This window comes from Neolamprologus multifasciatus, chromosome 8 (genome assembly GCF_963576455.1).
Source record: "Neolamprologus multifasciatus chromosome 8, fNeoMul1.2, whole genome shotgun sequence".
Lineage (NCBI taxonomy): Eukaryota > Metazoa > Chordata > Actinopteri > Cichliformes > Cichlidae > Neolamprologus > Neolamprologus multifasciatus.
In genome coordinates this window covers 12,284,221-12,297,149 of record NC_140446.1, presented here as the reverse complement: position 1 = coordinate 12,297,149, position 12,929 = coordinate 12,284,221, and the positions used below count along the sequence as shown (strand labels likewise).

Below are 12,929 nucleotides of genomic sequence, written 5' to 3'. Positions count from 1 at the left end.
CTGGCGTCAGAATACTAAACTCAACCCGAACCGTTTGCAGATGAATCAGAAAATTGGATCTTGCTCGTTACGAGCCCCCTCCCTCCTCCAAAAACAAAGAGGGCCGCTCCTTTGCCATAAAGCTGTCGCTGTGATATGTCTCTAGCAGTGATGATTCTCAGTTCCCGCCTGCCCCCTCTCCAGCTCCTCTACTCACTAGCTGCTATCTCTTCCTTTCAATTATATGTTTCTCTGCTCTTTTAGACAAAGAGTAATAAAGCTATAAATCGTCTATGCGGCAGAAGGTATGGACATTCTGTCTCTGAACTGCTGTTGAAACTGCCATAAACCACCCACAAAGTCAAAGATAAGGATTTACAGTTATTTAACATCATCCGTGTCCCTTAAATCACACTGATAAGAGAATTAAGTGATAGCTATAGGTTCTTTGTCCTCTAGCTATTGATTTCTTTAGCCAAGAGGGCCAGTACAGTGTTTTTATTGAGCATCCTATTTGCTTTGAGCTTAAGAGTAGAAATGGAGCTATTTGGTTTGTTTTATTGAGCTACAGAATCTGCGCTGAATTAATTTATCTAATGGCTAAGCCCTCTTGCTTGTTTAATTTTATCTGTATTGGAAATGTTTTCATACGTTGAGTCACGAAAAATAACTACGACGTTTCCATGCAGGGGTAAATGACCTCCTGCAGAGGCCAGTGCCACATTTGTTTTGTGTTGCTGTGTATTGATCAGTTTTTCTGCCATTATTTCTCTGTGGTATACTACGATGACTATTTCTGCATTATTTTTGTGAGTGGAGATGATGGGAGGGGTTTTTTCGCCTTTCCAGACAAAACACGTGAACTGAATCACAGGATGACATCCCTCTGTAACAATAATCGGTATTAATATCTAATGCAGCAAATAATCTGCTTGTTAAAGCAGCCATTGTTGGACCAATCCTGAAGTATATGTCCCTCTTGGCGCATAATGTCCCAGTTTGAACAAAGACACGTTTAGCTTAGCGGAAGTTAGTCACATTTCAGCATGAAAACACTTATGTCAGTGCCTCAGAGATGGCAAAGCTGCAGCCGTTCACATCTAATGATTCAGCTGCTGTTTGGCTTCAAGTTCACGACCCTGGAGCTATGATAAATGTCAAGCGCGACATTGTACCGCTAACTAGACCTGCCACTGCCAACCAATCATCTTGTTATTGACTGGGAAAGCTGTAATGTGACTCTAAATGCTACATTGCAGTGTATTTATCTGTGTAACCATGTGGTTCAGTTATTCAGAGGGATTCAAAGTGCTTGCTCATAGGGGGTCATATGATTGTTGGGTTTTTCTCTGTATCTCTGTATCTATGAAGCGCCTTGAGGCGACTTTTGTTGTGATTTGACGCTATATAAATAAAATTGAATTGAATTGAATTGAATTCAGTTTCTTTTCTTTTTTCCATTTTGCTCAGAGCATTTCTAGACCGGATCACACAACAGGCGTCTGGGCAGTTCTCGGACTGTGTCAATGGTTTTATTAGTCATGGAAATAACAGGGCTTAGAAATGGTTTTTACTTTTTTGGAATTAGCTTAAGGTCAGTGGGTTCTCAAACAGACCTGCCGAACGAGCTTAACACAGTCCCAAATCTGTTTCCCCTTATTTTAAACTGGAGCTTATTCGACACTGTGAATAATTATTACATAAATGTTAACATAGTTTTTCTAAACTAGCGTGGCTCTAAAAAAGAAGTTGTGGTATGAAGAACAGATTATAAAGGAAAATTTGATACTGTAAAATCCCCCTAAACTGATTTTTTGTTTGTTTATGCTTAGTGAGCTTTCCACAGAAGCTTTGCATAAGTTGGTATTTGGGCAGATTACCTTTCAATATCTATCTGACTTCCTGGTAGCACTTCATATTAATGTCACACTATTAAGGTAATGCTTAATTCATCATTTATATAGAATTACTCCTCTTTAGTATGTCAGTTATAAATATAGATATATGATTATGATCATTATGATCAGTGTTATAGTAGCAGTGATAGATGCACATAGTTACACCATGTACAGCAGTGATGGCTGTACCTGGTGTAAAAGTAAAAGATGGATAAACATGTCTGTATTTATAACTGACATAATAAGTAGGAGCAGTGACATATAAATGGTGAATTAAACACTTACTATTACCTTAATATTATAAAGTGCTACTGACTTCCCTGCTTGATTGCTTTACTATGTCTTGCAAAAATCCCAGCAGCAGTTTTTGGGTTGATCAGACTGGTCAGGGTGTGTTTTCTGATTTAGGCTGATCATATTTAGTAATCTACTGCTTATTATATGAGTATTATAGATTTAACCTCCCACAAAACTGCTGTCCTGTTTGCATTTTTACAGTCACACTATGGAGAACGGTGATTTCTTCTTGTTGCCTTTGAAATGGATGCTTTCAAGACATTGACCAGGTCTGTGACCCTCTGCAAAGTGACTGATGCGTCAAAATGGCGATAAGATGATGATAAGACGGCATCCGTCTCCTATGAGAGGTCAAACTGGCAATTAACTGATTATTGCCGTTTACATACACAGATATTCACATTAAAAGGAAAGTCACATTAACTTATTACATTCAGAGTCCAGCCAGAATCTCATAGATTTAAAACTGAAATTCAGAAATTCTGCAAAATCACAAATTTTATATAGTAAAATGAACAGAATACAACTAGCTGGCAAACAGCTGAGTGGAGTTCCCTATTGAGGGGTCCTCAGAGAAATGCATCATAGATTAGTTGCTCTAATTGGTGCAAATGGTCTCAGATTGTTGGCATTTTGTCTGCATTTATAAATTAGACAACAATCATTTGCAATCCTTTGCCAATCTGTCTGAGAGCGATTGCAGTCTCTCTGAGTGGGTTTGCGATCGTTTGAAAACAGGCTGGACAGGTCACTGCACCAGTTGCCTGGTGAGAAGCGACCTATGTAGTGACCTTGTGATTGCAAGAACTAATTGCAAGTGTTTGCCGAATCCAGAAAAAATTGTTTGCAACCATTTCTTCCCCCCTTTTTTGTTTTGTTTAAATTGTCTCCTGTCCCATTTTCTGCTCGGAGTCTTAAGATGGTTACACTTGGGGTCCACGCAGGCATCACTGGCGGGGATCTTTTTTTTCTTAGCTCAGTGGATCTGAAAACATGAAAAACTAATAACACTGTGATTTTTTTTTAATATATTGTTCAAACATCAGCTAAAAGAAAATAATGAGTGTTGGGTGAGTTTATCCTAATTCTACTTTGCATTCCCAAGACCTATTTTTCCTGATTTGTTGGCATGTGAAAGTTGATACCTCAGCCCTAACCTTCTGAGCATCAAACACACTAAGGGGACTGTTAATCATCATTTTTCCTTTCTCTAATAAACTCAGTCAGGATTTGGATTTAGGATTTGGTTACACTTTATAATGCAGCCCACGCCTAATTATAGGGCAATTAAACCCCTAGGCTAACACCCAGAAAGTTTGTTATTTGTTTCTGAGACGTGGAAACATCAGCATCTAAAAAAAAGAATAACTTTCTTTCAGCCAGTGACACTTTTGTTTGTTGTTTTTATTCTGGCATTAGATTTCAGTATATTAATTTCCAACAACTCGTCATCCGGCAACTGTTAGAACATATTATTTATCCTTTATTTGAGCATGTATCACAAATACAGTTGGGAAAAGTAAGCAGATAACACATATAGCTGCTTTTTTACAGTGTATAATGTCACGATGCTTGTATAAAACTTTATCAACCAAAGCCAACACTCACTCAGTGATTATTTATGACAGTTTAGAGCTGCTGGGTGTAGTAGCTTCTCTCTATCATACTCTGACATATCATCTGCAGGAAAAAGCTAAAGCATCACTTCCCTATGTGTAGTTTCATGTACTTTAATTTTGTACAAAGCCCTTCCAGTTTGTCAGGACGAGATGGTTGAGGCACACTGTGTTATCAAAATACGCCTGCATTAAACAGCTGTCACTCTGAGGAAAGAATATATGACAAAAACTCGATATTAGTGTTTCAATCAGGAGAATTACACTTTGTATTAGTTATAGCTGTTCTCTGTCTGCTTTTTGACCAGCAGCGGCACTATAGAGCACTGATTGGGCGTCGACGCAGGTGTAGAATATGACGATAAGACTGTCCTGATGATAATGTGACATAGCAGTGTTGTTCCAGAGACTGTGCAAAAGTAAACATGCATCAATTAAAAATATTCACAAAAACAGCATCTGGAAGCTTTCAGCTGATACGAGGACACAAACACTGGATGATTTTTATAAAAGCTAGTTTAGTGACTTCATATGATTTAAATGCATCAAATAATTCCTGGTTAACTTTTCAAACACAAAAGCTTTCCCTCTTTTTGACATTTCTTATCATACGAGTCATGTTACTAAATAGATTTTTGACAATATTCACCCGAAATACGATACGAAGGAATGGAAGTCATTAAAAAATCTGAGTAAAGACCAGCGGCTCTGAATAGACCACAAGCTATTTTTATCTATTAGGGGTCGGCCAGGCATATAAATGGGTTTCTGGAGATTAGTGTTCTGTTTAGGGGTGACCAAGTCTCCATGTGCCCCCACAAAGTGCCCCAGAATGAGATGACTTTGGCCACTAGTGTTTCTGCCCCTCATTAATGAACTGTGGAAACAAAAGGCTGAAAGCAGAGGCCTCAGAACCACATAAATACAGCCAAGCGGGACTTATGTTCAAAATGTAAAACTCCCAAACAAATGAGATTGGAAAACTCTCCGGAGCGTCCTCTAAACTTTGCTGCTGTCATCAATCAAGAATATTACCACGCGGGTCCATACAGGACTTGGACAAAGTGCTTCTTTAAGCATTTCTCCGGGAGGCACAAAACTGTATTTATGGTCACCACGGGCAGGTATAAAGGGAGATTGGCAAACATGAAAATCAAGCTCTCTCCTGGGTGCCATCTAGTCAGGCTCAGCTGTGCTAAATCATAGATAGAAAGAACAACAGTCTGGTGCCACAACAGTCCAGTCTGACAAAGCACCGCCTTGGGCCTGCATTTTACATTCTCTTCAAAGCCCGTTATTGCAGTCAGTGTTTTTCCTTCATACCTGTTTTTAGCTCTGTAATAAACTTCATCTGTCTTATTGTGCACATCAATGACACGCTCCAGTTTAAACTCAGTTTATTGCATATTACAAAATGCTAAGATTTAAGGCTGCAGAAGATTTCTGTTTCTGCGTTTAGCTGATGTAGGATTGATTTCGTTTATGAATATATGAATCACCGGGGTCATAACTGCTCTGGACTCTTTCATTAAATTGAACAATGCCTCCTGCTTAAACACAAGGGTTTCAAAGAGCCCTCCGCCAAGAGAATAAACTGTGTCTCTATGTGCTTTGAAAACAGCAACATGTAAAATATAGCTTCATTTATCCCTCGAATGCAGGACATTGATCCTCTGCGGGGAGAGTGGGTGACAACGTATTCTTGGAGCCTTTTAATAATTCAGACGTATGTGGAGGCATAGTAAATATAGCTATAATTGGAGAAGCAAAGTCTTAGAGCGGTAGAAAATTATAAATGTAATGACGCACCTGTGTATTCATATAAATGCCAGCGTACCTTAATGCTTCCCGAAACCCTTCTAATTGGGAGGCTTAGACAGATCACTGCAAGTCGCCCTCGCTTAATAATATTCCTCACACACGCGGGCAGTATTGACTTTTCAAATAAAAAGACATTAATGTAGATAACAGCCATTTTGAATCCTCATTAGTCACCGGTAATCTAGAAACATGGGCGATGTATTAAGAGTGGTGTTCGCAGCTAGTCATTAAAGGAGAAATAAAAGACAAAATAAATCCAATCTTGGAACGCCTGCGATTAATCACATTGGCCACTGCTGGCTGGCTGCTTAACAGTTTTATTGAGTCATTTATGCTGGTTTCCCTGATAATCCATTTATTCTGAATAATGCCTGTCTTCATGCTCAAAGTGCTGCGGTCAGGTGATACCGCTATAAACTGTTTCTAAGTCCCTTCCCCCCCTCAGACGAACACATATTGAACTAAATCGTGTTGTAAGCGACAGAAGAAAAGCAACAATCACACAATATTCAGGGAAGCTTATAATGAAAGCATTAATTAAGTATATTTTCAATTATTCCTCAAGGGGATCACAGACTGAGATTTATCATGAATAATTTGCTGCAGAGCGTCTAATTAAAACATTTTAGTGTCATTTTCACAGCAGAGGGTAGAGTGTTACTGAAACATAGGAACAACGTATATAAAAAAATAGAAAAGAAAAGGGGAAAAAAAGGTGCTCTGGCGTCCCTGAAATAGCTTAAAGGGATATGAATGACATCATGTGATGTGGGACAATGGAGCGGTCAGCAATGATTAAGAAGTTCCAGTGAATAACACAGAGAGACGATTGCTGTGGAACGTAATCTCTCTCTCCAAGCTCGTGCACCGTCAATCCACCAGCTGCACTTCTGGGAGTTGATAAGATTTCTAAGATTTAAACAGGAAGACAAGACCCAGAGTCACCCTGGCCTCACTTGACCCCATAGTATGCATTAGCTTTTGAGCATTTTTACTTAATGTTAGTAGGAAGAGTTAGGGTACTTTGCTTTCCATAGCAGACAGACATTTCGTGTCGTACACAATGACAGTGATGGTTGCAAGTTAGGCTGCTGGCTCATAGTTAGGGCTGTATTAGGTGAACCTGAACCCTCCGTTTGCTATGCAGCTATAGGCTGCTGGAGGTATTCCCATGATGTAATATTTCTCCACTTCCCTCTTTTCATTTCCTGCTTCCTCTTCTCTTTCTTCATATTTCCCAACCAGCCACAGCAGGCGGCAGTTTCTCCCAGAGCCTGGATGTCTTTTCCTGTTAATAGGGAGTTCTTCCTTCCCACTGTCGCCAAATAATTGCTCATACATGTTTGTCTGATTGTCAGGGTTTTCCTCTATAATATTCCTTACAATATAAAGCACCTTGGGGTGACTGTTGTAAATTTAATTGATCGGGGTCCAGATTATGGATGCGTACTGTAATCGGAATTTGACCTGCTCTGTTTTTGCTTTATATACTGTATTTCCATGTTTATGTTTTAGTAAATAACTGCAGCATTTTCCCTCTTTCCTAGCAAAGTATACAGAAATGAGAGGGTGGCTGTAGACTCTTGCACAGCAGTAATGGAGATATTAAGTGTTGTAATATACAGTAGTATCATTTCTCGGTCTGTGACTTTTCCACATTTTACTGAGATTGTTTTCCTGAAAACACTGCAGCTGTTTCTTTGCAGGCCAAACGTGAGCGTCTGTTTCCGTTCACCATTAGTGGATATGCGCTTGTATATTTAGAAACGAAGATTTTGTGTGTTCTCAGCAGCGTCTCTGGAGACTTTCTCACAAGGTCTTTACTGAAAGCCCGAAGCCTATCAAGTATCTGACACAGCACCAGTCGTAGCACCTGACGACATGGTTCTGCAGGGAGTTACTGCTGTCACAATAAATCAGCAACAGACAGGATACAGTATAATCATGCCAGTGTCCCGTTTCACTCAACCTCTGTTGAACACTTTAGCAAACTCTATGGTGCATGCTGCACCCCGCATAGGCTGCCATACCCACAATGCTTGATGGTTGACTTGAGAGGAATAATCCATGGGAGATAACACACAAAGGGCTGCTGATGGTTTACGTTGCAAGTCTTTTATTGTACACAATGATGTACTGTGTTGCCAGTAGCTCCCTTAATTCTCAAACCTTCCGTGCTTTGACAGTAGATGGAATAAATGGGATCCCTTTGAGGGAAAATAAGCCTTGAAGGTCTGTTTTATATCTTAACATGTAGCTCATACCTCACGACCAAGGCGTGAGATGTGTGGCAATGTTTGAAAACAAACTGCTCCAGTCTGTAACCGTAAGAAGCCTATACTTCAAAACCAAAGTAAATTGAGATGCCTGAACTATCAGAGCGCGGAGCTGCGCTGAGCTTATATCTGAGCTTAGTTTCCTTCATAAAGATGAATCATAGCGTCTAATTCTCACAAATTACCCAAACATTATGTAGTTCTCTCATTTCTCCCACTGTTTAATCTGTGTCTGGAGTATTCGCTGTCACTTCATGTTGCAAACACTCCTTTCACTCTGGCAGTTCATTGTCTTTTGATGGGCCATAAAAGGCTTGGTTTGATGGATGGTAACTCGGGGCGTCTCTCTTTGTTGTGGGATGTGACGACTGAGTGCATGCGAGATGTGAGGAGAAGATGCGGTGTGAATGGGAGATGTCATTGATGTCTCGCGCTGACACCGAGGCCCTAAGCACGGCCTTTGATCTCCGTGGATGATTGCAAAGCAAACACAAATAAAAGATTCGGGCGTGTTACGGTTTCCAGTAAGAAAGTTTGACTGTTTTACGAATATTTTCCAAAAGGCGTTCTCTGTGATTGGCAGCACGCATTTAAAAGTAGAAAGACCCAATCGGGCCTCTCTAAGAAGTCTGACAAATTGGAAAAGGTGTTTCTAGGAAGGAAACAGGCTCTGGCTTCAACCTGTATGCAAAATGTGATTTGTCAAGAGGGAAGACGGCCCATGTCATTGCCTTCTGATCCAGTCCAATAAATATTGCGTGCTCTATAGGCCCCGGGCTCCCTGCTGACCTCACAACATCTGCTCAGGCACTTACTACTTAATATATTAGCTGTGAGAACAGGGCAGGTGTTTTCAGCCAGAGAACATGAAAACCAGATTGTGCCTCTGGTTCATGCAGTTGAATTAAAATGAGTCACAAGCAGCTTTTCTCATGAAGTAAAAAACACAAATAATGTTCTAACGTGAAGGGCAGGGGGGAGTATTTCATAGCTTTGCTTCAGGGTGGCAAGAAAACAACAATAAAGAAACTACAACTGATTGTAAAGTTAAGATTCCCGGATTAAATGTATAGGAATTTGTCTTAGCATCCATCCGTTTCTCTACTTCAGCTTTCTGCCTTTGTAGTGTTTCTTTGATGTTTACTTAACCATCTGAGCTTGTGCATCATGGCCTTTACATTAGAGATCAACAAATGGAACGCTTTAGAGGTCTAATGATGCTGGTACTTAAGCACATAAGCAAACATTTAACACCAAATATTTAGAGCTGCGAGAGCTACCTCTCATAAATTAAGTATTTATTGGAAGAATTTCCAGAGTGCCGAGTTCGACCCAACAAAACACATCATAAATAAATGCGGTTATGTGAAAGATGTTGGTTGCATTCTTGGTAATGAATTAAAGGGTGAAGCTTTGACCACTGTGGTAAAAATATCATCATTATATAGACATTTCAGTGTTTTATTATCGAGTAAGAATGATGTGTAATACTGGTTTGTTTGACTTATTAGCTCTGGATAGCTCTGGACCTACAAAAAGCCTTCCTCAGAGATGGCGTGAGAAGCTCGGAATAAGGCTGTTTCCCCTCCGCATTGAAAGGAAGCAGTTGAGGTTTCTTTGAGGCTTCTGACAGGCTCTTCTAGGTTAGGTGCTCCAGACATGTTCTAGCAGGAGGAGACCTGGAGGTGGAGCAGGACTCACTGGAGACAGCATCTTGTTGTCCTCCTGGAAGAGCTGAAAGAAGGAGATTGTTGGGGGGAAAGGTGTGGGTGCGTCTGCTTCGACTGCTGTCCCCTCTTGGTGCCGAAGATGGATGGATGGATGGGTTAATGGATTGTCAGGCCTGTAATACAAAATTAAAGGTTCTGATGATGACACATCAAACACTCTTGGGGGTTAAGACTCTTAAGACTGTCTACAAAACTATGAGATCCTTGTCTTTTTAAACCGATATAGAATGAGAGATGTTTCATGCTTGAATGTCTGTGGTTTCAATTTGTGGTCTGAATGATATTTTCCAGTCATGCTTGACCAAGCTTAGGTTCCATTTAAATTGCAGTCATTGGCAAAATGCAACCTCAAAACCACCAGCTATCCACTGATGACGACTGAGGTTTTTATGCTTTTAAAATGTATCTCTACATTCATAAACATAGACAAAAAAAGAAAGTCTTGACCCAGAAGACTTCCCAGATTAAAGGTAACCTAAACAACCTAGCCTCGCTAATATCTTAGAACGCTATGAAGCAAGTGGGCGTATGTAGTGAGATAGTTTTGGTTCCATATGTATCAGATTACCAAAATCAATTTACTATTTAGCTCAAATGAGCTGAATCCTAACATTGGCACTGATCAAGTGAATAAGTGGAAGCTTTTATCTGCTGGTGATTTTTGAATACACGCTTTGGTTTCATAACCATCAATTTTTATTCATTTATTTTTAATTTATTAAATGATCTATTGCATTTTGGTAGCACTTTATTATACGGTCCCTGTATTTTAGCTGAAATTGTGATCTAATTATATTTACCTACAAATCGTTACTGGTGGATTCAGCTTTTTACAGGAAAGAACGAAATAATAATTAAAAAGAAATTATTATACTTTGAATAACTTTAGATAGTATGTAGCTTCACAACACAACACAATTTGCCCATCTAACACTATTAAATAGGAAAACACTGTATCTTCTTTATCATAAAGAGGCACACTACATAAAATTACTTACAGTATAATTATTTCTTGATTCTGTGAAAACTTGAATTACCCTTTTATTCTAGTGTATCCACTGATAAGCAATTGCAAGTAAATATTCAAAAAAATCAACTCTTAGTTGTGGATCATCCCCACATACCTGATTCCACTGTCAAAATACTAAAATACTGAAGTGAACAAACTGAAAACTTTGACTAAAAATGAAATCCAGTAATGCTCTATGCACTCATCTTTGAATAAAATTTGCTACAAACCACACCGACCTGCTGTTTTACGAAATAATTTAGCCTTTTTAAAAATAAAAGTATGTTTTCCTGTCCTGTTGTTAAATATTTACATCTTCAGTGGGAACCTTTCTCCTCGGTGGTGAGTGTCTGAGAATGAGACCGAGCGAGTCATTGTTAGTGTTGGTCTTTTCTTTGGGATTTGTAGACAATAACAAAAATATAGAATTTCGCCGGCTTTATCCTTTAATTTCTCTTGATGAAAGACTTTAAGTCAGTACTTCAACCCATCAAACCTGCTAAGAAAACAAAACTGATTTCAATAAAATTGTCAAGTTTGCGGTTACACTACTGCTGCATATCCACGGATTTAAAAAAAAAGAAAGACAACGTTTTTATAGCATCGCAAAAATAATCTTCCTTTTAATGCTCGCACCTATTCATCTACTTCATCCTGATTTCTCCTCTCACATGTGCCAGATATTTTTCTTTTATTTAAATATCTCATTATTGTCTTTTTACTGCTATTATGCCCAAACAGATTGCGGTCCTGGCGCAATAAAAAACATTTTTTTCTTGTGAGGATAACTTTTTGAATCTTTGAGCAAACCTAAGACAGGGATTTATAATTCAAATCACTCAGCCTGACTGTGGAGTCTGCACTTGTGTTCACCTGTGTGGGTGTAACACAGACTGAAACCACATTTCAATTCTCCTGTCAGCTGAAAATGAGTAATGTGATGCAGATCACAGCCTCAGGGTAAAGCCATATCTAAAGCTGTACTTGAAGGATATCAAAAACCCAGGATACCTCAAATTGACCCCTGTCATTTCCTTCAACAATGTATACACTTTTTTTTTCTTCTTTAGACTCTTGTGTCTTTTTCTCTCATACAGGCTCAGCTTTATGTTATACACAGCAATCCTTACCCATCTGGTTTTCATTTCCTGCGAGGTTCAAGATGGTAGGAGATTTTAAAAAAGGAGCCTCGTTTGAACCGGCGGCTAATGTAGTCAGGATGGAATCTGTCACTCAGTCTATTGCATGTTGATGACTAAGGGCAGTTTCAGCTGTAAGCAGTCCATGATTTATGGACACCAAGTGAACTCTTGTAAGCAAAAGCCAGCTCCGAGTTCACAGCAGCAACTGGGCCCTTTTTTGGCTGTGGCTCGCCTGCATTTTCTTTCCATTCATGCCAAAGTATTTCGCACGGCAATTAGCTCTGTCCTCATTTGGGTCTGCAGTCCCACAGGGTTAGCAGAGCCATTTATCATCCTCGGGGCTTGGAGCTGTGCAGCTCCGTCTCAGGTAGTTTTTGTAAACAGCCACTGGCCCGGTTCTTTCCATTTCGCCAAATGAAAAGGAGATACAGTAGTTTTGAGGTGCTGCCATCAATTCCTCTGTCAGACGCTTTGCTTTAACTCTACAGGTGTGAAGGCAAAAGGGAAATGTCATGTCGCATGGCTCATTTGTCATATGGCAACTGCAGAGTTAGAGTGAATGGAGTGATGACAACATGGCCCCCTCGCTATTTTCAAAGGGTCAACTGCTTTGGATTCAGAGCAAAGACTGGAGTCTTAACACTGAGCTCTGTTGTAAAAAATGGGCTGAACCTCATCTTTTTTCAGAGAACATTAATGATATTAAGTCTTTTAGGGAGCAAAATTTATGGAGCTTCTTAAAAGCAGGCTTGACATTTAGCACATGTTTACACTAATGCAGATGTAGGATATGTAACCTCGTTAGGCACGCATTAAAGAACTGCTCGTGTTAGTGATCTTATGGCTCGAGTTATATTGAAATATAAGTGTTGGCTCCCCTGCAACTATTTATATAGCTTCCAAATGCCTGCGGGGTGTCATTAAAACACATATTTGCGCAGGCAGGGCCGTAAACATGTGCTGGATACATTTCTGTGGTCTTAGCCGAAACATTTTCAGAGGCAGCCAGCAGAAGTAATTGAACTACAGTATGTGCATTTTTCTATTTTCACATCCATCTTTGGAGAATCGTTACTTTGCAAAGAGCCTGCCAAACGATTCCGAATCCATCATGTGCTGAACCGATATATTGCGGTCTCTGTCGCTGCTACGTCTTTATCA

General features: G+C 39.6%; 1 long non-coding RNA gene across 1 annotated transcript in view; it reads left to right on the top strand.

Moving 5' to 3' along the window:
• LOC146512599 (uncharacterized) overlaps positions 1 to 12,929 on the top strand; it is a 64,083-nt gene that overhangs the window by 7,596 nt on the left and 43,558 nt on the right. The window lies entirely within an intron of this gene.